Source organism: Anomaloglossus baeobatrachus, chromosome 1, assembly GCF_048569485.1.
Source record: "Anomaloglossus baeobatrachus isolate aAnoBae1 chromosome 1, aAnoBae1.hap1, whole genome shotgun sequence".
In the NCBI taxonomy this organism is placed as follows: domain Eukaryota; kingdom Metazoa; phylum Chordata; class Amphibia; order Anura; family Aromobatidae; genus Anomaloglossus; species Anomaloglossus baeobatrachus.
The window spans coordinates 680,039,581-680,065,474 of record NC_134353.1 but is presented as its reverse complement, the minus strand read 5'-3'; positions in this window follow the sequence as shown (position 1 = coordinate 680,065,474).

The following is a 25,894-nucleotide window of genomic DNA, read 5'->3' as shown; positions in this document are numbered from 1 at the left end:
CTTGACTGTTCTCACCATTCTTCTCTGCCTTTCTGATATTGTTCTTGGCCTGCCACTTCTGGGCTTAACAAGAACTGTACCTGTGTTCTTCCATTTCCTTACTATGTTCCTCACAGTGGAAACTGACAGTTTAAATCTCTGAGACAACTTTTTGTATTCTTCCCCTGAACAACTATGTTGAATAATCTTTGTTTTCAGATCATTTGAGAGCTTTTTTGAGCAGCCCATGATGCCACTCTTCATAGGAGATTCAAATAGAACTACTTGCAAGTGGCCACCTTAAATACCTTATCTCATAATTAGATACACCTGCCTATGAAGTTTAAAGCTCAATGAGGTTACAAAACCAATTTAGTGCTTTATTAATTCAGTAAAAAGTAGTTAGGAGTGTTCAAATCAAGAAATTGGTGAGGGTGCCCATACTTTTGCACCGGTCAAATTTTAATTAAATGCGGATTGCACATTTTCTGTTAGTATAATAAACCTCATTTCAATCCAGAATTATTACTCAGTCCATCAGTTATTAGATATATGAAACTGAAATAGCTGTTGCAAAAACCCCAAATGTTATAAAGAAAAAAGATTAACATTAATAGGGGTGCCCAAACTTTCATATGACTGTATATATATATATATATATATATATATATATATATATATATATATAATATGTTGGAACGCTGTATATAAGAGCCCACTGGTGGTGGCCACAGGTTATAGTCGCCAAATCTGGTGACAGGTTCCCTTTAAAGAAGCACTCCGGTAATTTTTCCCCTAAACCTGTGTAAATGTTAATGTAGTGTAAAGTCTGCGATAATTCACTCACCGATCGCGCGATCATGTCCCCGTCTCCATGATAACTTCAAATCCACAGCTCGTCTCTGCAGACTTTCCTACTTCCCTCTTCTCCGGTTTTCTGCAGCACATCTCACCATGGTGTCCTGAAAAATAACAATGTCATTATAAAGGTCCTGAATAACAATAACCACAAATGCTGTGCCATAAAAAAGCCCTATACTGTCGACTGAAAAAAACCACCTGCTCCTCACTGCGCTCCCCGCAGAAGAATATTACTTCACACAATCCCCCTTAATGTACATGGCCTCCACACTATTCTCCCCTATAAAATATTCCCACCACAACATCCCCCTTTATATACTACTAGCTGTACTACCCGGCTTCGCCTGGGTTAATAACTGCTGTTAACAAAATAGAATGTATTAACAAAAATGTATTCTGCACACAAAAACCACAAAACAAATAGAAATGTAATTATTAAATTGTTGCCTATATTAACCAGAGCTCAGATTAATTAACTGTAGCAAAATAGAAGCTAAGCTGTGATTGGTTGCTATTGCCAGCCTGATAAATCTCCAGGCAACAGAAAGCCCTCCCCCTGACAGTATATATTAGCTCACACATACACATAATAGACAAGTCATGTGACTGACAGCTGCCGTATTTCCTATGTGGTACATTTGTTGTTCTTGTAGTTTGGATGCTTATTAATCAGATTTTTATTTTTGAAGGATAATACCAGACTTGTGTGTGTTTTAGGGTGATTATGTAGTGAGGTTGGTGTATGTGTGGTGAAATGTGTGCTGAGGGTCTTATATGTGTTCAAGCACGTGGTAGTGTGTAGCGCATTTTGTGTGTTTTCATATCCCCGAGTGTGGTGAGTATCCCATGTCGAGGCCCCACCTTAGCAACTGTACGGTATATACTCTTTGGCGCAATCGCTATCATTCTTTAAGTCCCCCCTTGTTCACATCTGGCAGCTGTCAATTTGCCCCCAACACTTTTCGTTTCACTTTTTCCCCATTATGTAGATATGGGCAAAATTGATTGGTAAACTGGAACGCGCTGGGTTAAACTTTCGCCTCACAACATAGCACCCGGCGCTCCCCGGGATAGTAACTGTCTCTCTGTTTTTCTCCCATTCTCTGTCTGTCTCCCCCTCTGTAAATATCTCTCTGTCTCTCTCTCTCTTTGTCCGTCTGTCTATTTCCCTGTCTGTCTATCTATCTCTTTCCCTGTGTAATGCCTGCCTGGATCCAGAAACTCAGATGGGCTGTAAAGGGGAGGCTAGAGGGAAGCCACTCACCAAGTAGGACCCCCAGAACCCTGAAACCCTTTAACCCCTATACAGGGATTTGGAATTACACAGGACCCTGGAGATCACTACCTGTGGAAGGCTGCAGTCCGATGAGAGTAGTAGTCAGGCAGGGTCAAACCAGGAATTACGGAACAGGGACAGAATCGGCAGGCAGTGATGTAGTCAGCAAACGTAGCAGAGGTCAGATCCTGGTCGGGCAGCAAGGTACAAAAACAGTAGGCAGAAGGGTAGTCAAAAACACGCAGAAGTCAACACAGGAATCACCAACAGAATAGGACGTAACAGGAGCCAGGAAAATCAGAACTATATCTGGCAGTGATCATGTGACAGGAGGGGAAATAAGAAGGGTGTGGTGTCTTCCCATTGGCTGTAGCTGATTGCTGGCAACTTCAGCTGGAAGACATGCCACCCACAGTCAGCCAGCGGTACTGCAGATCCCAAGCTAACCCAGCCCAGTGAATGATCGGAGCCTGCACCCACTGGTGCCGCTAGCATCGACTTCTCTCCCATCACCAGCACCATCCACGGCAGGAACACGGAGTCGCCTGGCGATCGGAGCAGAAGTCACTGGAGCAGACTCCGGCGGTGACGTAACACCCTGTCTGTCTATCTATCTCTGTCACTTTCCTTGTCTGTCTCTTTCCCTGTCTCTTTCCCTGTGTCTTTCTTTTTGTCTGTCTCTTAACCTGTCTCTCTCTTTCCCTCTCTTTCCCTGTCTGTCTCCTTCCCTGTCAGTCTGTCTCTTTGTCTGTGTCTGGATAAAAATTAAACAAGGGAGCGCATGTGAAGGTTCTGGGAGATAGCGGTGAGGAGGAGAACAAGAATCTGCTCACCTGATGTGGTTGTGCAGCCCTCGCACAACCACGGTATAAGGCGGGAGTGTGGTGTCAGAGCTCTTCTAACCTGTTAGCCCACGATGTCCATCCAGGGAAGCAAATTCCTGAAGAGCTGGTCACATGACAGATCACTGGGCGTCTCTGGTAATCTGACCTCTCCCTATCAAGCAGCTCTTGCCGTGAACCCACAGGGGGGAAGATCAGCAGTAAAGTATCGAAGCACGGTCTGATAGAGCGCTAAGGAGGCCACAGTATTAGATTAATTTTTTTAGAATTTATTGTTTTCTATCAGCCAAAACGCGTTTCGATATACACAATATCTTCATCAAGTGGATATAAAAAAACGGAATGTGGAGAGTACTATTTAAAGGGACAGGTGCTATTCCATTGGCCAGCACCAAATTAATTGAAATGTTAACCCTTAATGTATCACAACCAACCCTTCAACAATAATATAAAAGCTAATAAAAGATATTTAAAAAGGATTTTTCAAAAAGACTCTTTGCCATAAAAACATTATTTAAAAACACATGTGATAATATAATCATATAAATCATATATTAACTCCTAAAACTTAATACATAAAATCGTGTGTATATCGAAACGCGTTGTGGCTGATAGAAAACAATAAATTCTAAAAAAATTAATCTAATACTGTGGCCTCCTTAGCGCTCTATCAGACCGTGCTTCTGTACTTTATCTTTGTCTGTGTCTGTCTCTTTGTGTCTGTCTCTTACCCTGTCTATGTGTTATGGGGGAACTGGCAGATTAGAACCAGGGGTATATATCCCAGTCGCCAGTCGGGGCCCACCGTGCTCCAGATGGTAATGGAGCTGCTGGCACCCTGTGGGTTAGGCGGAGACTATAGAGCTGGATGGCTCTGAGATAACTCAAGGAACCGGTCACGTGTGTAGGGACACGTCAGACCGGACGACAACCCAGTTAGCGTTTCGGTGGAGCGGACGCTACTCCGACCACGTGTGTAACAACACGTCAGGCCGGATGGTAACCAATTAGCGTTGACCGAGAAGACCGCTGCGACAGCGCCCTGTCGGCCACGTGTGTAAGACACGTCAGGCCGAGCGGTCCTCCGATTAGTGTTTCTGGCCACCACTCGACTGGCCACATGTGTAAAGGACACGTCAGACCAGGTAGTCACACCAGTAGCATTTGACTGGGAAGCCGAGGAGGATAATAGGGTTCACACACCCAATCCAGGAACACCCTGTTAACTTCACAGGGGTTCTGGGGTGCACTGTCCGTGCACGTAGAGGGCACTCTCGGACAGGTGACGCAACAGGTATTCTGTCCGTGTGCATAGGAGGCACAACTGAACAGGTGTTGCAGCAGCCACAGCCCAGTTAACGCCACTGGACTGCTCTAGCACAACAGGAACGGTAGCAAGGAAGCACGACACCTGACCCTCATGTGCTGAGCCACGAATCTTGGCGTGACAGGCACCGTTCGCCTAGCCCTACCTACCGCTTCCAACAAGGCTTATGCCACCAAGAACTCTAAATGAAGACTGCGCACCTCCATGTTGTCTCCAGCCCCTTTTATAACCTGGGTCCGCCCCAAACCCAGGGTGGAACCACCAACGTCCAATAGCAGAGAGCCATGTCATCAGTGACGTCACATGCGACCTATCCGGAACCGCCACGTCATTGATGACCTCATGGCAGCCACGCCCCAAACACTTCACCAGTCATCGTCTGACGACCAATGGTGAGGTGCCAGATCATAGGGGTGGGCCTCTGCGAGCCAGTCCGGAGTTGCCACGTCATCAGGACACCTGACACCCTCTGCCCTATCAGGGCCTGCCACCTCACGGACATGCTCAGTGAGGTCCTTACCGGACCCAGCCTCTGATGCACTAAGTGCCTGAGCATGCTCAGTAGCCCGAGCCACAGGCTCAGAAAGCAGATCATCAGTTTGAGCATGCTCAGTAGGCACATCCCAGAACTTAGACACAGCACAAAGTCCAAGTACCTGTGCAAAGAGGCTCTTAGGGTTAATTGTGGGAGCATGCTCAGTAGCTTGAACTGAGGACTTAGTCTCAGACATAACACAATCAGGCTAAGCATGCTCACTAGGCAAAACACCGGGCTTAGACTCTGGCTGGGGTAAATCGGCGCACGCATGCGCACTAGCCGCCTCTCCACACTTAGACGTGGTGGAAGGAGCAGCCAACTGGACGACCCGAGGCACGAACAAGAACGGCAGCCGGTGCCTTGGCGCAACAGGAACTGCAGCAGGCTGCTTGCGGCTATGGCGGCGCCGGTTCATAACAGTACCTCCCCCCTCTAGCGCCCCTCCCACTCGAATGGTCTATAGTCGCCACAGATACCACTGAGTGATGGGCGGAAGATGGAGACATGCAGTTGGAGTTACAAGACTCGCTCCACCACGTAATCACCCCAGACGACCAGTCGTTATGTGGGGAATGCCGCTTCAACCAAGGAATACCCAGCAGAATATCATCTGCACCCTTAGGGAGAACCAGAAATAAAATGGTCTCCCTATGCCCAGATGACATGGCAAGGGTAATGGGCACTGTCCGCTGGTGAATTACCTTGGGCAACAAGGACCCGTCCACCACACGGACTCTCACTGGCCTTGGCATTTGCACCAGCGGGATGGCATGCCGCCGGGCAAAAGAGGAGGAGATGAAACTATCCCCAGCACCTGTGTCCACACTTGCCCTTGTGGACCATGTTGACCCCTTAAAGGAAATGGACGCGGGAAACGTCACCCTAATGGATGACGCAGAGTCCAGTTTACCTCCAGCTATGGTCACCAATCGCGGTCGCTTACCCTGACGCTTTGGGCAACGGTTGGCATAATGACCATACTGCCCACAAGCGAAACAGGAAATGCCCTTGCGACTCGAAGACCTAGCAACACCAACCCTAGCGATGTCCATAGGGACAGAGATGTCCTCTAAGGGAGGTGCAGTAGGAGAGACCACTACAGTGGCTGAACGACCCTCTGACCTGCGCTCCAGCTGACGTTCGGAGGTCCGCACGTCAATGCGGGTAGCCAGAGTCATGAGGCCCTCAAGGGTAGTTGGTACCTCACGCGACGCTAATGCGTCCTTCACGTGCGAGGCTAATCCCCTCCAGAACAGTGGAATGAGAGTCCTCTCTGACCACCCCGATTCTGCAGCAAGTGTCCTAAAACTCACAGCATATTGACTTGGTGGAACCATCAACGTCCAATAGCAGAGAGCCATGTCATCAGTGACGTCACATGCGATCTATCCGGAACCGCCACGTCATTGATGACCTCATGGCAGCCACGCCCCAAACACTTCACCAGTCATCGTCTGACGACCAATGGTGAGGTGCCAGATCATAGGGGTGGGCCTCTGCGAGCCAGTCCGGAGTTGCCACGTCATCAGGACACCTGACACCCTCTGCCCTATCAGGGCCTGCCACCTCACGGACATGCTCAGTGAGGTCCTTACCGGACCTAGCCTCTGATGCACTAAGTGCCTGAGCATGCTCAGTAGCCCGAGCAACAGGCTCAGAAAGTAGACTATCAATTTGAGCATGCTCAGTAGGCACATCCCAGAACTTAGACACAGCATGAAGTCCAAGTACCTGTGCAAAGAGGCTGTTAGGGTTAATTGTGGGAGCATGCTCAGTAGCTTGAACTGAGGACTTAGTCTCAGACATAACACAATCAGGCTGAGCATGCTCACTAGGCAAAACACCGGGCTTAGACTCTGGCTGGGGTAAATCGGCGCACGCATGCGCGCTAGCCTCCTCTCCACACTTAGACGTGGTGGAAGGAGCAGCCAACTGACAACCCGAGGCACGGCCAAGAACGGCAGCCGGTGCCTGGGCGCAACAGGAACCGCAGCAGGCTGCTCGCGGCTATGGCGGCGCCGGTTCGTAACACTATGTCTGTTTCTTACCCTGTCTGTGTCTGTCTCTTTCCCTGGCTGCATTGTGACACGCCGACATTCCATATAAGAGCGTGGCTGCACATTCTTCTGAAGTTCTGGCTGCTCTGTGGCTCTCAGCTCCATTCACTTCAATGGAGGCAGGTTTTTTTGGCGAATAACTCTAAAGAGCGGGGTTAACATTTCCCCTCAAAACATAGCCTATGACGCTCTCGGGGTCCAGAAATGTGGGTGTGCAAAATTTTGTGGCTGTAGCTGCGACGGTACAGATGCCAATCCCGGACATACACACACACATACACGCATACACACATACACACATTCAGCTTTATATATTAGGTGACTGCCACACTGTCCTCCCTTTTAAATTATACCCATCACACCTTCCTCAATTATGAACTATGATCTGCACACTGTCCTCACATCATGCTGCCCCCTCCTCAGAATGCCCCATGCATGCTGTCCCTCTCCATATGGAGCCCTCACTGTTACGGGGGGCTGTCTGATAATAACCGAAAGGAGTATCAGACAGTCAGGGTCCACCGTGCAAAGACTTTGCTGCAGACTATGGCAGAGTGCAATACCTCTGTTAACTCACAGAAGGATATAATAAGAAAGTAAAGCAATTCCTCCCTTACTTGGAGGGTGTGTGGAATGATCTCTGTTAATAATCACAGAGACAAAGGCAATGTGTGCGAAATGGCACCTACCTAGGTCCGCTCTTCTAGTGGTGCAAAAGAGACGAACAGCAGCGTAAGCCGCACAAAGCTCCTACCTGCGTTCGCTCCACTAGTGTGCGAGGACACGAACCACTAGATATGGCACCTGCCTAGGTCCGCTCTTCTAGTGGTGCAAAAGAGACGAACAGCAGCGTAAGCCGCACAAAGCTCCTACCTCTGTTCGCTCCCCTAGTGTGCGAGGATACGAACAACTGCCAGACGCAGTATAAGGAACGTTACCCTAGCGGCAACGTCCACCTACGAGTAGAATCACAAGGCCCAGCCAGACCATGTGCCTCAGGCACCTGCCTATGTCCGCTCCCCTAAGAGGTAAGGATACGGACAGCAGCCGAAGCTGTAAGGTATAAGAACGCTACCCTGCCGGTAGCGCTCACCTAGCATAGACAGAGGAATGCCTAGAGGAACGCGCACAGAGCGTCTACTCATATGCATGAACCAAGAGGACTGAGCACCATGCGGCGTGTGTTAGGGTCTTATATAGACTCTGTGCCTCATCCAAGATGGAGGACACCAGAGCCAATCCGCTGCCAGAACGACAGGAGTGACGTCATGCTGGCCTATCACCGAGCAAGACGTCACAAGCACATGACCAGCGACCAATCGGCATAGAAGGTGTCAGAGACATGTGACCTCGTGTCAGCGATGATGTCACCCGCACATGTGCAATGGTTCCAAGATTGGACTTAGTCTCCAGCGCTCGCACATGTGCAGTAGCAAGAAATCTGGACTTAGTCTCCAGCGCTCGCACATGTGCAGTAGCAAGAAATCTGGACTTAGTCTCCAGCGCTCGCACATGTGCAGTAGCAAGAAATCTGGACATAGTCTCCAGTGCTCGCAGCAACCGTAACACTCACACTGCCATTCTCCATACTGAGCCTCCCATGTCACCCCTTCTTAATGCGCTCCAAATGCTGTCTGCCCCTTTTCCATAAGGAGCTCTCCTTGCTGCCCCACTCATCATACAGAATCATACAGAGACCACCATGCTGCCCCACTCATCATACAGAGACCACTATGCTGCCCCACTCATCATACAGAGACCAGCATGCTGCCCCACTAATCATACAGAGACCACCATGCTGCCCCACTCATCATACAGAGACCACCATGCTGCCCCACTCATCATACAGAGACCACCATGCAGCCCCACTCATCATACAGAGACCACCATGCCGCTCCACTCATCATACACAGACCACCATGCCGCCTCACACATCATACAGAGACCACCATACCCCCCCACTCATCATACAGAGACCACCATGCTGCCCCACTCATCATGCAGAGACCACCATGCCACCCCACTCATCATAAAGAGACCACCATGCTGCCCCACTCATCATACAGAGACCACCATGCTGCCCCACTCATCATACAAAGACCACCATGCTGCCCCACTCCTCATACAGAGACCACCATGCTGCCCCACTCATCATACACAGACCACCATGCTGCCCCACTCACCATACAGAGACCACCATGCTGTCCCTCTCAACATACAGAGACCACCATGCTGCCCCACTCATCATACAGAGACCACTATGCTGCCTCACTCATCATACAGAGACCACCATGCTGCCCCACTTATCATACAGAGACCACCATGCTGCCTCACGACTAATGCTGAGACCCTCCCACATTACCTCACGTTTCATACTGAGTCCCCTACATTGCTCCACTCCATACTGAGTCCACCCACGCTGCCCCCTTTCCATACTGAGCCCACCCATGCTGCCCCCTTTCTATACTGAGCCCTCACACTGCCCTTGTTCATACTGAACCCCCATGCTACCCCTTTTCCAGAATGAGCTCCGAATGCTTCCCCCTCTCCATATTTAGTGAGTTGATACACACGGCACTTTTCGGCTGGTGCACAAGAAGGGTCCAAAACCGTCTCAAGTAGATGTAGAAACTTCGCCCTCAAGATCAATGTGAATAGTGGTCTTTTATTGTGAAGAACGTGTAGGAGCAGCACAGCACATCATTGCTACATAGACAGCGGTGGACCCTACGTCATACCCAGCTACACTGCTCACCACGCTACTATACTTTCTGAGCACCCTCTGCACGCACCGATGAAGTTCTTTTGAACGAAACATCTGTGCTTATGCTGGTCCTAAAAGTTCACATTGATCTTGGGTGCCAAGTTTCTACTACCACCCCTCTCCATACTGAGACACCCACACTTTTCCCCATCGATTTTGTCCCTTGCACTATCCCTCACACTGTAAGCCCCTAAAACCCCCTCCTACAGCAATAGGCTCCCTAAACCCCCCTCCTACAGCAATAGGCTCCCTAAACCCCCTCCTACAACAATAGGCTCCCTAAACCCCCCTCTTACAGCAATAGGCTCCCTAAACCCCCCTTCTACAGCAATAGGCCCCCTAAACCCCCCCTTCTACAGCAATAGGCCCCCTATACCCCCCTTCTACAGCAATAGGCCCCCTAAACCCCCCCTTCTACAGCAATAGTCCGCCTAAACCTCCCTCCTACAGCAATAGACGCCATAAACCCCACTCTTACAGCAATAGGCTCCCTAAACCCTCCTGCTAGAGCAACAGTCCCCCTAAACCCCCCTGCTACAGCAACAGGCTCCATAAACCCCCCTGCTACAGCTGCAGGCCCCCTAAACCCCACCTCCTACAGCAACAGGCCTCATTAACCCCACCTCCTACAGCAACAGGCTCCATTAACCCCGCCTCCTACATTAACAAGCTCCATTACCCCGTCTCCTACAGCAACAGGCTCCATTAAACCACCCTACTACAGCAACAGGCTCCATTAACCCCCCCCTCTTACAGCAACAGGCTCCATTAACCCCCCCTCCTACAGCAACAGGCTTCATTAACCCCCCCTCCTACAGCAACAGGCTCCATTAACCCCCCTCCTACAGCAACAAGCTCCATTAACCCCCCTCCTACAGTAACAGGCTCTATTAAAGCCCCCTCCTACAGCAGCAGGCACCCTTAACCCCTCTCCTGCAGTAACAGGCCCCCTTAACCCTCCTCCTACAGCAATAGGCTCCCTAACCCCCCTCTCTAAAGCAATAAGCCCTCTTTGACCACCATCTTCTTTAATAGGCCCCCAACTCTAAGCCTATTTTATTAGCCTCAGCCCCCCTAACCACTTTCGAGTCATAGGCCTTCTAATCCCCAGACTACAATAATAGGCCTCCTAATCCTCAGGTCATAGCCTCTACCTGCCCCTCTCCCGCAATCCACAGACTATAGCCTCCAGCTGCCCCACAATCCCCTGTCTATAGCCTGTGCCTGCCCCTCTCCCACAATCTTTACATTAGAGCCTCTTCCTGCCCCTCCCCCACAAGATTCACATTGTAGCCTCTTCCTGCCCCTCCCCCACTATCCTCACATTGTAGCATCGCCTGCCCCTCCCCCACTATCCTAACATTATAGCCTGTGCCTGCCCCTCCCCCACTATTCTCACATTGTAGCCTCTGCCAGCCCCTGCCCCACTATCCTCACATTGTAGCCTCTGCCTGCCCTGGCCCCACTATCCTCCCATTGTAGCCCCTGCCTGCCCCTGCCCCACTATCCTCAAATCGTAGCCTCTGCCTGTCCCTGCCCCACTATCCTCACATTGTAGCCTCTGCCTGCCCCTCCCCCACAATCCTCACATTGTAGCCACTGCCTGCCCCTCCCCCACTATCTTTACATTGTAGCCTATGCCTGCCCCTCCCCCACTATCCTCACATTGTAGCCTCTGCCTGCCCCTCCCCCACTATCCTCACATTGTAGCCTCTGCCTGCCCCTCCCCCACAATCCTCACATTGTAGCCTCTGCCTGCCCCTCCCCCACTATCTTCACATTGTAGCCCTGCCTGCCCCTCCCCCACTAGCCTCACATTGTAGCTTCTGCCTGCCCCTCCCCCACTATCCTCACATTGTAGCCTCTGCCTGCCCCTGCCCCACTATCCTTACATTGTAGCCTCTGCCTGCCCCTGCCCCACTATCCTCTAATTGTAGCCTCTGCCTGCCCCTGCCCTACTATCCTCACATTGTAGCCTCTGCCTGACCGTGCCCCACAATCCTCACATTGTAGCCTGTGCCTGCCCCTGCCCCACTATCCTCACATTGTAGCCTCTGCCTACCCCTGCCCCACTATCCTCAGATTGTAGCCTCTGCCTGCCCGGGCCCCACTATCCTCACATTGTAGCCTCTGCCTGCCCCTCCCCCACTATCCTCACATTGTAGCCTCTGCTTGCCCCTGCCCCACATTGTAGCCTCTGCCTGCCCTGGCCCCAATATCCTCACATTGCAGCCTCTGCCTGTTCCTGCCCCACTATCCTCACATTGTAGCCTCTGCCTGCCCCTGCCCCACTATCCTCACATTGTAGCCTCTGCCTGCCCCTCCCCCACTATCCTCACTTTGTAGCCTCTGCCTGCCCCTCCCCCACAATCCTCACATTGTAGCCTCTGCCTGCCCCTCCCCCAATATCCTCACATTGTAACCTCTGCCTGCCCTTGCCACCACTATCCTCACATTGTAGCCTCTGCCTGCCCCTCCCCCACTATCCTCACATTGTAGCCTCTGCCTGCCCCTGCCCTACTATCCTCTAATTGTAGCCTCTGCCTGCCCCTGCCCCACTATCCTTACATTGTAGCCTCTGCCTGCCCCTGCCCCACTATCCTCACATTGTAGCCCCTGCCTGCCCCTGCCCCACTATCCTCACATTGTAGCCTCTGCCTGCCCCTCCCCCAATATCCTCACATTGTAACCTCTGCCTGCCCTGGCCCCACTATCCTCACATTGTAGCCCCTGCCTGCCCCTGCCCCACTATCCTCACATTGTAGCCTCTGCCTGCCCCTGCCCCACTATCCTGACATTGCAGCCTCTGCCTGCCCCTCCCCCACTATACTCACATTGTAGCCTCTGCCTGCCCCTCCCCCACAATCCTCACATTGTAGCCTCTTCCTGCTCCTCTCCCACTATCCTCACATTGTAGCCTCTGCCTGCCCCTCCCCCAATATCCTCACATTGTAACCTCTGCCTGCCCTGGCCCCACTATCCTCACATTGTAGCCCCTGCCTGCCCCTGCCCCACTATCCTTACATTGTAGCCTCTGCCTGCCCCTGCCCCACTATCCTCACATTGTAGCCTCTGCCTGCCCCTCCCCCACTATCCTCACATTGTAGCCTCTGCCTGCCCCTCCCCCACAATCCTCACATTGTAGCCTCTGCCTGCTCCTCCCCCACTATCTTCACATTGTAGCCCTGCCTGCCCCTCCCCCACTATCCTCACATTGTAGCTTCTGCCTGCCCCTCCCCCACTATCCTCACATTGTAGCCTCTGCCTGACCCTGCCCCACTATCCTTACATTGTAGCCTCTGCCTGCCCCTGCCCCACTATCCTCTAATTGTAACCTCTGCCTGCCCCTGCCCTACTATCCTCACATTGTAGCCTCTGCCTGCCCCTGCCCCACTATCCTCACATTGTAGCCTCTGCCTACCCCTGCCCCACTATCCTCAGATTGTAGCCTCTGCCTGTCCGGGACCCACTATCCTCATATTGTAGCCTCTGCCTGCCCCTGCCCCACTATCCTCACATTGTAGCCTCTGCTCCCCCTCCCCCACTATCCTCACATTGTAGCCTCTGCCTGCCCCTGCCCCACATTGTAGCCTCTGCCTGCCCTGGCCCCACTATCCTCACATTGTAGCCTCTGCCTTCCCCTGCCCCACTATTCTCACATTGTAGCCTCTGCCTGCCCCTGCCCTACTATCCTCACATTGTAGCCTCTGCCTGCCCCTCCCCCACTATCCTCACTTTGTAGCCTCTGCCTGCCCCTCCCCCACTATCCTCACATTGTAGCATTGTCTGCCCCTCCCCCACTATCCTCACATTGTAGCCCCTGCCTGCCCCTGCCCCACTATTCTCAAATCGTAGCCTCTGCCTGCCCCTGTTCTACTATCCTCACATTGTAGCCTCTGCCTGACCCTTCCCCACAATCCTCACATTGTAGCCTCTGCCTGCCCCTGCCCCACTATCCTCACATTGTAGCCTCTGCCTACCCCTGCCCCACTATCCTCAGATTGTAGCCTCTGCTTGCCCGGGCCCCACTATCCTCATATTGTAGCCTCTGCCTGCCCTTGCCCCACTAACCTCACATTGTAGCCTCTGCCTGCCCCTTCCCCACTATCCTCACATTAAAGCCTCTGCCTGCCCCTGCCACCACTATCCCCACATTGTAGCCTCTGCCTGCCCCTGCCCCACTATCTTCAGATGGTAGCCTCTGCCTGCCCGGGCCCCACTATCCTCAGCTTGTAGCCTCTGCCTGACCCTTAGCCACTATCCTCTAATTGTAGCCTCTGCCTGTCCCTCGTCCACTATCCCCACATTGTAGCCTCTGCCTACCCCTCCTCCCCCACTATCCTCACATAATCCTTAATAATGTGACCCTCTGAATCCTCCCCTCTATGTGCAGTGTAGTGTCACTGTGATTAACCTGTCACAATGATTAACCCTTACACCGACAACCTGCCAGGAAAGCCGCAAATATTCAACGCTGCAGTGGAGTGCCACGGTGATTAACCCTTATACCCCCAGCTGTATACAGCTAGCGTTATACTGATCAGGGGCTGTATACCCTTAGGGGGAGCTGTATACCCTTTGGGGGGAAAGACAGCTGTATACCATTGGGGGAGAGGAGCTGTATACCCTTGGGGGAAGAGCTGTATACCAGGAATGTGAGCTGTATACCCTTAGGGGGGAAAAGAGCTGTACACCCTTGGGGAGAGCTACATACCAGGGAGGTGTGCTGTATACCCTTTGGGGGAGAGCTGTATACCCTTGAGGGGAGGAGAACTGTATGAAATTTAGAGAGACAGCTGTATACCTTTGGGGGGGGGAGCTATATACAAGAGGTGAGTTGTAAACCTTTGGGGGGAGAAGAGCTGTAAATACACAAAAAAGTAGGGTCCCCCCAAAATTGGATCACCAGCCAAGGTAAAGCGGACAGCTGTGGTCTGGTATTCTCAGGTTGGGAAGGTCCATAGTTATTGGGCCTTCACAGTCTAAAAATAGCAGGCCGCAGGCACCCCAGACATGGCGCATCCACTAGATGCGCCAATCCTGGTGCTTCACCCCAGCTCATCCCATGCCCTGGTGCAGTGGCAAACAGGGTAATAAATCGGGTTGATACTAGCTGTAAGGTCACCTGACATCAAGCCTAGCAGTTTGTGATGTCATGGCGTCTATTAGATACCCAACATCATAAACTGTCAATACTAACAAAAAAAAGCAATTTATTTGAAAAAACAGTCCCCAAAACATTTCCTCTTTCACCAATTTATTGTAAGAAAAAAAATAAAGGGGTCCCACGACGACTCTGGACCGTCTAGAATATGGGGGGAGACACTCAGGGAACGTATCCCCCATTTTCTAGTAGTGCAGACCCTTCATGTGAGGAGTGTGGGTGCAATGAATCTGCACTCACTCTCCCCGGGTCCACAGCAGCAGAGTCCATGTCGTAATGGTTGCTACCAAAGCTGCAATGCCCTGCTCATGAGGTAAGGGCATGCCTAATCAGGAGAACTATTCTACATTTCCAAATATTGGTATTTGCTGATATTATTGCTATTCCACCTACTATATATTGGGGATAGGATCTTGGAGATGGAATACCTCTTTAAGTCCAGTTATCCAGCTGAATGAATACTTAACAACAGAGCTCGCTATTTAGATGTGTTTTCTTGTGGTGTATAACAGACTCTCATGTTTGGTAGTCATTCAGCAGGGAAACTATAAAAGCAAATCCCTCCATTTGGAAATGTAGTATATAGCTCTCCTAATCAATTAGGTGCCTTACGTCATGAGCAGGGCATTGCAGTAATAATAATAATTTATTCATTTATATAGCGCTATTAATTCCATAGCGCTGTATGTCTTTGGAGTGTGGGAGGAAACCGGAGTACCTGGAGGAAACCCACGCAAACATGGGGAGAACATACAAACTCCTTGCAGATGGTGTCCTTGGTGACAATTGAACCCATGACCTCAGCGCTGCAAGACTGCAGTGCTAACCACTGAGCCACCGTGCCGCCCATTTAGCTTACAGATGCATAACCACCACTCACTGTGTCTGAACACAGGAAGCTGAGCTGACAGCCACTGTGTGCATGCGGCAGCGTCTATTTTGAAGGAGAGGGCCATGGGGGGATCAACGCTGCACAGGTACCGTGGGACACCGGGGAACACCGGTGGGGTTATAGGGGGTGACCTGGCAGGGCCTGGGGAGGAGTTTTCTGTCACATGTGTCATGGCACATGCAACAGAAATCAGAGGAGTAGGGTGAATGCGGCCGGCGTGCTGCTGTGGACGCGGCCATCTTGGATTTCTGGGAGGGCATCAGGGGGGGCACTTTGGCGACACCGGGGGACCGGAGGGGACCGGGGAGGAGATTTATCATGTTTGTTCATGCCAGATGGGAGATAAATAAGTTTTTACCGGCGCTGTCATTTAATGTAACGTGATCATCGGTGTATGGTGTATACCTGTGATCACGTGAGCGGGGACCAGAAAAACCGCCCTGAATCATGATCTCCAGGGTCTCAGCTAGACCTGAAACCCCGGAGATTTTCTGACGCTGGGGGGCGTTATTCACTTATTTCTGCCTGCTGTTTATAAACGGCAGGTCAGAATAAGGCTACATTAACACGACCGATCCATTTTTGCGGTCTGCAAAAAACAGTCCGTTTTTTTTAACGGGTGCATCCGTGTGGCATTCGTTTCCGTTCCGTAGACGGTCCGTATGTCATCTGTTTGTCATCCGTGTGCCTTCCGTTTTTTTTGTGTACTGCAAAAAAACTGAAGGAGGGTAAATGCATAAATTCACCCAGGATCCATAGCTTCATCCTACATGAGGCGGTCACATGTTCACTCCAGTGCCATTTTCTACTGGTTTTCACAGCGTAGAGCGCTCTGGTGATTTTCCTGTGCTTGTGCACTTCATATCAGTCTTTTCTGTCATTATAATGGCAGAAAGACACATAATGTCCCACTCTCCTGCATTTTGTAATTTTGCACCCTTTGGTGCCTTTCATGTGGCACTAAGGGGTGTTTAGCTTTGTATTTAGCCAAAAAAATGAAAAAAAAATGACGTAGGGTTCCTTCTATTTTTGTAGCCAGCTAGGGTAAAGCAGACGGCTGCAACCTGCAGACCACAGCTGGCAACCTCACCTTGGCTGGTAATCCAAAACTGAGGGCACCCCACGCTGTTATTTTAAATTAAATAAATAATTAAAAAAAAAAACACGTAGGGGTCCCCCCAAAATTGGATCACCAGCCAAGGTACAGCAGACAGCTGGGGTCTGATATTCTCAGACTAGGGAGGTCCATGGTTATTGGACTCTCCCCAGCCTAAAAATAGTAGGCCGCAGCCGCCCCAGAAGTGGCGCATCCATTAGATGTGCCAATCCTGGTGCTTCGCCCCAGCTCATCCTGCGCCCTGGTGCGGTGGCAAACGGGGTAATATATGGGGTTAATACCAGATGTGTAATGTCACCTGGCATCAAGCCCTGGGGTTGGTGAGGTCAGGCGTCTATCAGATACCCGACATCACCAACCCAGTCAGTAATAAAAAAAAATAGACTATAAACACATTTTTATTTGAAAAAACACTCCCCAATACATTCCCTCTTTAACCAATTTATTAGAAAGAAAAACAAATCCAGGTCTGGTGTAATCCAAGGGGTTGCCATGGCGATTCACACTGTCCCAGTCAATGAAGAGCAGGATGTTCCCCATTGGCTGGGAGAGCAGTGCAGTGACCTGAGCTAACATCAATGGGTCAGCCCAAGTCACTGCATGGGATGACAAGTGCTGCTGTCAGCGAGGTACATTACCTGCGCTGATCTCCTGCACTGCTGACAGCACCTGTCACTGAGTTCAATGACCGCCGCCTTCACAGCCAAGTATCGCGAGCGGCCCGTGACGTCACCGCTAGTCAGTCTCGGGTCGGAAGCGAGAGAAGGTGATGTGACAAGCAGCGGCCATGGAGGACAGTGACAGCGCTGAGGTCGGGACTTTATCGCTGCAGGTAAGCCGAGCAGGACCATGTGTGCAGAGTGCAGGTGGGCGGAGCCATGTGTGCTGGCGGCGGAGTGCGAAGTGGGTGGCGCTGAGGACGTCAGTGTCGTGGACTGCTTGGCTGGGGACAGGTGAGTGTGAGTGTGAGTGTGAGTGTGTGTGTGTGTGTGTGTACATGTCGCGTGCAGGAGGGGGCGGAGTGAGCTGAGCGGGGAAGTGTGGGCTTCCTGCACGTAACTAGGATAAACATCGGGTAACTAACCAAAGCGCTTTGCTTGGATACCCGATGTTTATCTTGGTTACCAGCTTCTGGCAGGCTGCCAGCGATGGCTCCTGCACACTATAGCTGTAAAAAGCCCTGCTTTTTACTGCTAGAACCGTTCTCGAACGTATCTAGAACTATCGAGCTTTAGCAAAAAGCTCGAGTTCTAGTTCGATCTAGAACAGCCCCCAAAATCACTCGAGCCGCGAACTGGAGAACCTTGAACTGCGAACCGCGCTCAACTCTAGTCATTATCCATCTTCATTTAGATGAATATGAGCAGAAAGTATAGCTCTGTTCACTTCAAAATTCATCCAGCTGCTTCTGTCCTCATTCACATTATCAATAAACACTAGTGATCCAAAGCCATTGGAAACTATGCATGCCCATGCCATCACACCCCCTCCAACATGGTTTACAGAGAATGCGCCATGCTTTGAATCTTGAGTTGTCCTAAGCCTTTTTTCATTCTTTTATTCCATCATACTGGTATAGTTTGGTCTTAGTTTCATCTTTCCAAAGAATGTTTTTGCAGAACTGGGCTTTCTTCCTTAGATGTTTTTTGGCAAAGTGTAATCTGGCCTTAATGTTTCTTAGGCTGACTAATGGTATGCACCTTGTGGTGAACCCTCTTCATTGGCTCTCAGCATGTCTTTTCTTAATGATAGAGTTAAATACTGAAACACCTACTTCCTGGAGAGTATTCTTTCCTTAGATAGATGTTGTGAAAGAGTTGTTCTTCACCATGGAAAAATGTATGTGATCATCCACCACTGTTGCTTTTTGTGGAGGTCCAGGCCTTTTTGAGCTCCTAAGCTCATCAGTGCGCTCTTTGTTTCTTTGTTTTGCAGAATGTACCAAAGTATTAATTTGACCTCTCATAATATTTCTGCTATCATTTTAATTTTTTTTCAGCCTAATGATGTTTTGTTTCCTCCTTTGAAAGATCCTTGGACCGCATGTTGTGGGCTCATACCAACAGCTTCCTAATGCAAATGCAACAAATAGAATCAGCTCCAGACTTTTAACCTGCTTAACTGTTGATGGATTGTGGAGGGAATAGCCCATGCAGCCTATTAAAGAGCTTTTGACATAATTGTCCATTTACCTTTTCTTACTTGAATAAGAGGCAGGTACATGTAAAAGACCTGTAATTAGTAAAGCCTTACTCAAATAAGAAAGTGAATAATCTCAATTAAAAAATGAGAGTCTGTACTTTAAACCCATACTGATTCTGTAATAGTATCTTGATATTTATTGGTAAACAGCTAAAATGCAAACATTTCTGTAAATCAAAATATTTCTGAGCATCACTATATCCACACAATTGTATACCACCAGTCTGCCAGCCAATGTGTGGAATGATTTTACTATAGTAAAAGTTTGACTTTCCTTTATTTTAACTAGTGTATAAAATTATTTTGTCTGTCAGTTTGCACCAGCTATTACATACAAACTAATGGAAATTTCAACCAACCTTGAACATGTTTACATGCTCAATGAAGAAGTGACAACGTTAGAGAATTTAAAAAACAATTCTTTATTAATATATATTAAAATTCACAAATAAACAGCAAGAAAAAAGTGCTAAGTGATTGGTATAACATTGAGGGTCACGGACAGAAATAATTATTTTTTTGGTGTTTTTATTTCATAAATAGCATAGTTCCACATAAATCAATTTTGTGGGAACTTAAATAATTACCACCTACATATGTATCATAGTATCATAGTATCATAGTTTTTAAGGTTGAAGGGAGACTCTAAGTCCATCTAGTTCAACCCGTAGCCTAACATGTTGATCCAGAGAAAGGCAAAAAAAACAAAAAAAAAAACCAATGTGACAAACAAGTTCCAATGGGGAAAAAAATTTCCTTCCTGACTCCACATCCGGCAATCAGACTAGTTCCCTGGATCAACACCCTGTCATAAAATCTAATATACATAACTGGTAATATTAAATTTTTCAAGAAAGGCGTCCAGGCTCTGCTTAAATGTTAGTAGTGAATCACTCATTACAACATCATGCGGCAGAGAGTTCCATAGTCTCACTGCTCGTACAGTAAAGAATCCTCGTCTGTGATTATGATTAAACCTTCTTTCCTCAAGACGTAGTGGATGCCCCCGTGTTCCAGTTGCAGGCCTAGGTGTAAAAAGATCTTTGAAAAGGTCTCTGTACTGTCCCCTCATATATTTATACATTGTGATTAGATCCCCCCTAAGCCTTCGTTTTTCCAGACTAAATAACCCCAAGTTTAATAACCTGTCTTGGTATTGCAGCCCACCCATTCCTCTAATAATCTTGGTCGCTCTTCTCTGCACCCTCTCCAGTTCAGCTATGTCCTTCTTATATATCGGTGACCAGAATTGTACACAGTATTCTAAGTGCGGTCGCACTAGTGACTTGTACAGAGGTAGAACTATATTTTTTTCATGAACACTTATACCTCTTTTAATACATCCCATTATTTTATTAGCCCTGGCAGCAGCTGCCTGACACTGTCCACTAAAGTGAAGTTTACCATCCACCCATACACCCAAGTCTTTTTCTGTGCCTGTTTTACCCAGTGTTCTACAATTAAGTACATAATCATACATTTTATTTCCTCTACCCAAGTGCATGACCTTACATTTATCTACATTAAACTTCAATTGCCACTTCTCAGCCCAATCCTCCAATTTACATAAATCTCCCTGTAATATAAAATTATCCTCCTCTGTATTGATTACCCTGCAGAGTTTAGTATCATCTGCAAATATTAAAATTCTACTCCGCATGCCCCCAACAAGGTCATTAATAAATATGTTGAAAAGAAGCGGGCCCAATACTGACCCCTGTGGTACCCCACTATGAACTGAGACCCAGTCCGAGTACGTACCATTAATAACCACCCTTTGTTTCCTATCACTGAGCCAGTTTTTAACCCAGTTACACATATTTTCCCCTATCCCCATTATTCTCATTTTATGTACCAACCTTTTGTGTGGCACCATATCAAAAGCTTTTGAAAAGTCCATATACACAACATCCACTGCATTTCCCTGGTCCAGGCTTGAACTTACCTCTTCATAGAAGCTGATCAAATTAGTTTGACAGGATCGATCCCTCATAAACCCATGTTGATACTCTGTCATAAGGTTATTTTTCTTGAGATACTCCAGTATAGCATCTCTCAAGAACCCCTCAAGGATTTTACCAACCGTAGAGGTTAAACTTACCGGCCTATAATTTCCCGGCTCAGTTTTTGTCCCCTTTTTGAATATTGGCACCACATTTGCTATGCGCCAGTCCTGCGGTACTGACCCTGTTATTAAGGAATCTGTGAAGATTAAAAATAATGGTCTATCTATCACAGAACTCAATGTAAATATTATATGTATAAAATGATGTCTCAAAAAGATTACTACAGTTATAGTGCTGGTATGCTAAAAAAGCCAAGGGACATCCAGAATAAATAATCAATAAATAGATAAATAAATACTATATAAATACTTAGTCAGATATTTAGGTGAACATTTCACCGGATACGACCCAGTTCGGCAATTCAGCACAGAATGCAATTATAACCATGTATATGAGGCAAAAAGAACCATGTAATGAATAATATATTTACCAGTGTTTTAAGGTGGAAGAAAAGACCGTCCGTGACCCCTCACTCCGACACGTGTTTTGCTCTGTTGCTTTCTCAAGGAGCTCCTTGACAAGAGTCCTTAGACAGAGTGGCAACCCAGTAGACAACACTATTTCTAATAGTAATGACACAGACATCATGTTGCAAATAGTGAAGCAAGAGGATGCTCATGTGTTGGACGCTTCCATGCAGTCCAAGTCCATGTTGTGTTGGTGGCGGGGTAATGCTTAAGTTTGCCTCTTCTATCTCTTCCCACCAACCATGGATAAAATACACGGGATCAATATCTTCTTCATCTCTTGAGTTTTATGCACCCATCACCTCTTCCTCCTTTATTTCTTCCTCGGCTCCTGCACCTACACTACCATTTAGTCTGTTACCATGAGCCCGCCTCGGTCGATAGACTCAACCCTCCCATGACACCCACCTGTGCGATGACTGTTCGGACCTTACAGGAAATGTTATCACTTCCCCATGCTCCTCTGCTTCCTCCTCTTCCTCTGAGACCCCTACCTCCTCCCGCAGACTATTCAAAGTTAGCTCTAACATATAGATAAACGGAATAGTAATACTAATGACAGCAATGTCAGCGATAACCATGTTTGTAGCTATTTTGAAACTGTGTAGGAGGGTTCAGAGGTCCTTCATCTGTGTCCACTCCGCAATTGTGATTTGCCCCACATTCCTACTGTGTTGTCCAAGGTTATGTGTCATGGCATAGTGCACCAGAGCTTACTGCTGCTGCCACAGTCATTGCAACATGTGCAGAGTGGAATTCCACCATATCGGCACATCGCATATCAACTGGTTAGCCGGTAGGCTGAAAGTCCTATGTAGAGTTGCAAGTTGATTAGCCGCGGGGTGGGAATGGTGAAAATGAGCACACACCAACCATGCCTTGTGCAGCACCACATCCAGCCCGGGACAGTGGGCTACAAATTTCTGGACAACCAGGTTCAGGATGTGAGTCATGCAAGGCACATGTGGGATTTCATCCGTCGGAGGGCTGCTAACAGGCATGCACCATTGTTGCACACGGACATCCCTGGCTCCAGGTTTAGTGGTGCCAGCCATTGATAAAACTCGGCCTGGATAGCGGTCCACAACTCTGCACCTGTGTGACTGCATTCTCCGATGCAAACTAATTTCAGCACTGCCTGATTGCGTTAAGCCCTGGCTGAGCTGTACGTAGGTGGGGGATTCTCTTTGCACTCTCTGAACATGTGTTACATCAAGGGATAGGTTGAGGGTGCAGGTGGAGGAGGTGGAGGAATCAGAAGGGGAAGTGGTAGATCCATAAGTTTGCTCCGAAATCCTTGGGGATTTCAACATTTGGGAAGCAGCCCTATCCTCGCCTATGCATGTCTATCATCTTACTGTCTCTGGTGAAGGTACAAATGTTGATTGATGCCTAGTTCCTGGGCCGGTCCTAAGCTGCTATGTTGCTTTGATGGGCTATTTATAGTGTGTGCCAATTGTTGCCACTTTTCCTGTTGCCTCACCTTAATTTTTGGAAATGTTGAGACTTCAAGTAGGTCTCCATGTTGTCTGTTGTCCTTAGTGCCAGTGTTCTGTGAGAAAGAAGCCTGCGCCTGCCTGTCATCTTGCTGTCTCTGGTGAAGGTAAAAGTGCTTGTTCAGGCCTTGATCCTGGGCCAGTCCAACACTGCCATGATGCTTTGTTGGGATATTTGTAGCATATGCCAACTGTTGACACTTTTCCTGTTGCCTGACCTTAATTTTTGGAAATGTGGAGACTTGAAGTAGGGTCTCCAAGTTGTCTTTTGCTATAGTATCAGTGCTCCGTGAGAAAGAAGCCTGATGAAGGTAGAAATGTTGGTTTAAGCTTTGTTACAGAAATGGTCCCAAGCATCTTTGTTGCGGCTTTTCACTATTTTTAGTGTGACAATTGTTTCCACTTTTCCTGTTGTGTGAACTTAATTTTTGCAAATGTGGAATAGGGTCTCCAAGTTGTCTTTTGTCTGTAGTGTCAGTGATTTGTGAGAAAGAAGCCTAAGCCTATCTGTCATTTAGTATGCTAATAGTCTAAAAAGCTAATGGGTATGCCAAAACAGTGTTGCTGCACTGTAAAACATATTTTTGCTTTTTGGAAGCTTTTCAACCCCCCCTCTGCCTTATGTTTGGCCTCTCATTGAATTCAATGAGGTTCATAAAGGTTCAATAAAGGTTTGAAGTTCGATTCGATAAAGGTTTGACAATTGTATCACTTGTTTAGCTGGGCTCAGTGAACCAAACCTTGAGAGGTTCTATCTTCTGTAATGAAGACTCCTAGTTGGGTCGCAAAGTTGTCTTGTCTGTAGTGGCAGGGGTCTAAGAGCAAGAGGCCTACACCTTTCAGTCATCCACGTACATCTTCATTTGAAAAATGTAAATGCTGGGCCATACCCTGTGAGGTGCATAGTCCATTCCAGACTACTGTAAAAAGACATATGGGTACTCTGGGGCAATTGATGAAACTGTCCTGGTGTCTGCACCTCATTTTTGAAAATATGGAGACTCCTAGTTAGGACTCCAAGTTGTGTCTTGTGTGTAGTGGCAGGGGTCTCAGAGCAAGAGGCCTAAACCTGTCATTCATGCACCTACATCTTCATTTGAAAAATGTAAATGCTTGGTCACACCCTGTGAGGGGTATGGCCCATGCCAGACTGCTGTGAAAATACACTACGGGTACCCTGGGGCAATTGATGAAATTGTCCTGGTGTCTGCCCCTAATTTTTGGAATTATGGAGACTCCTAGTTGGGTTACTAAGTTGTGTCTTGTCTATAGTGGCAGGGGTTTCAGAGCAATAGGCATACTCCTTTTACTCATTCACCTCTTGATTTGAAAGCTGTAAATGTTTGGCCAGACCCTGTGTGGTTCATGGTCAATAAGTGACTGCAGTGCTAAGACACTATTGGGGAATTTGCACACTACGACATCGCAGGTGCGATGTTGGTGGGATCATGTCGAAAGTGACGCACTTCCTGCTGCGCTCTCGACATCGTAGTGTGTAAATCCTAGATGATACAATTAACGAGCGCAAAAGCGTCGTAATCATATCATCGGTGTAGCGTCGGTGAATTCCATAATTACGCTGACGCGACGGTCCGATGTTGTTCCTCGTTCCTGCGGCAGCACACATCGCTGTGTGTGAAGTCGCAGGAGCGAGGAACATCTACCAGCGTCACCGCGACTCCCGTCGGATATGCGGAAGGAAGGAGGTGGGCTGGATGTTTACATCCCACTCATCTCCACCCCTCTGCTCCTATTGGCCGCCTGCCATGTGACGTCGCAGTGACGCCGCACGACCCGCCCCCTTAATAAGGAGGTGGTTCGCCGGCCAGAGAGACGTCGCATGGCAGGTGAGTGCATGTGAAGCTGCCATAGCGATAATACTCGCTACGGCAGCTATCACAATGATATCGCAGCTGCGACAGGGGCGGGGACTATCACACTCGGAATCGCAGCATCGGCTTGCGATGTCGTAGTGTGCAAAGTATCCCTATGAGTACTGTGGGCCAATTGATGTCTGCCTCTAATTTTTGGAAATGTGGAGACTCCAAAATGGGTATCCAAGTTGTATCTTGTCTGCAATGGCAAGGTTCTCAAAGCAACAGGCCTATTCCTGTCACTCATTCACTATTTCTTATGTTAACAGTCTAGGAAGTTAATGGCTATGCCAAAACAATGTGGCTTCATTGTAAAACAGTTTTAGCTGTTTTACTAGCTTTTTGGCCCCCCTAAAGGTGTTGTCTATGCCATTTCTTTTGCCTCCCATTGATATCAATAGGTTTGGTTAGATTCGACGATCACATGCTAGCTTGGCGAATCCTATTCAAACCTTGGGCAATTCGCTCATTTCTATTCAGATGCTCCAGCAACCAGCCTGTATTGCGCCGAGTTAGCATACTGAACCTGTAGCTGATTCACCCCCCCCCCCTTAGTTCTGCTACATGGAGAAACAGTGCCTGCAACGGCTTGCAATGGATGCCACGGGATCCATGGGGATATTAAAAAGGGCCAAATTTAATGTCATGATAGTAATGAAGAGACTGGGAATTGGCACTCCTAGACTGGTTCTCAAGCTAGAGGAGACCCTAACTGTCCCGTATCCCCGAGCTACGCTTGATGGTGGTGAGATCTTGACTACCAGCATATCCCTAACTCTTGAGAAGCCCTGGTCTTATACCCCCCCACCCCGATTAATGAAGTGATAAATCCCCACACAAATAAACAGACAGGTAGGAACTAAAACACTTATAGCAGTCACTCATGTAGGTAAAGACAATATGTGCAAAGGAGGGAAATAAATGAAAAGGAAGGAAATACACAATAACAAAGGTATCTCCACAAAGACCCCA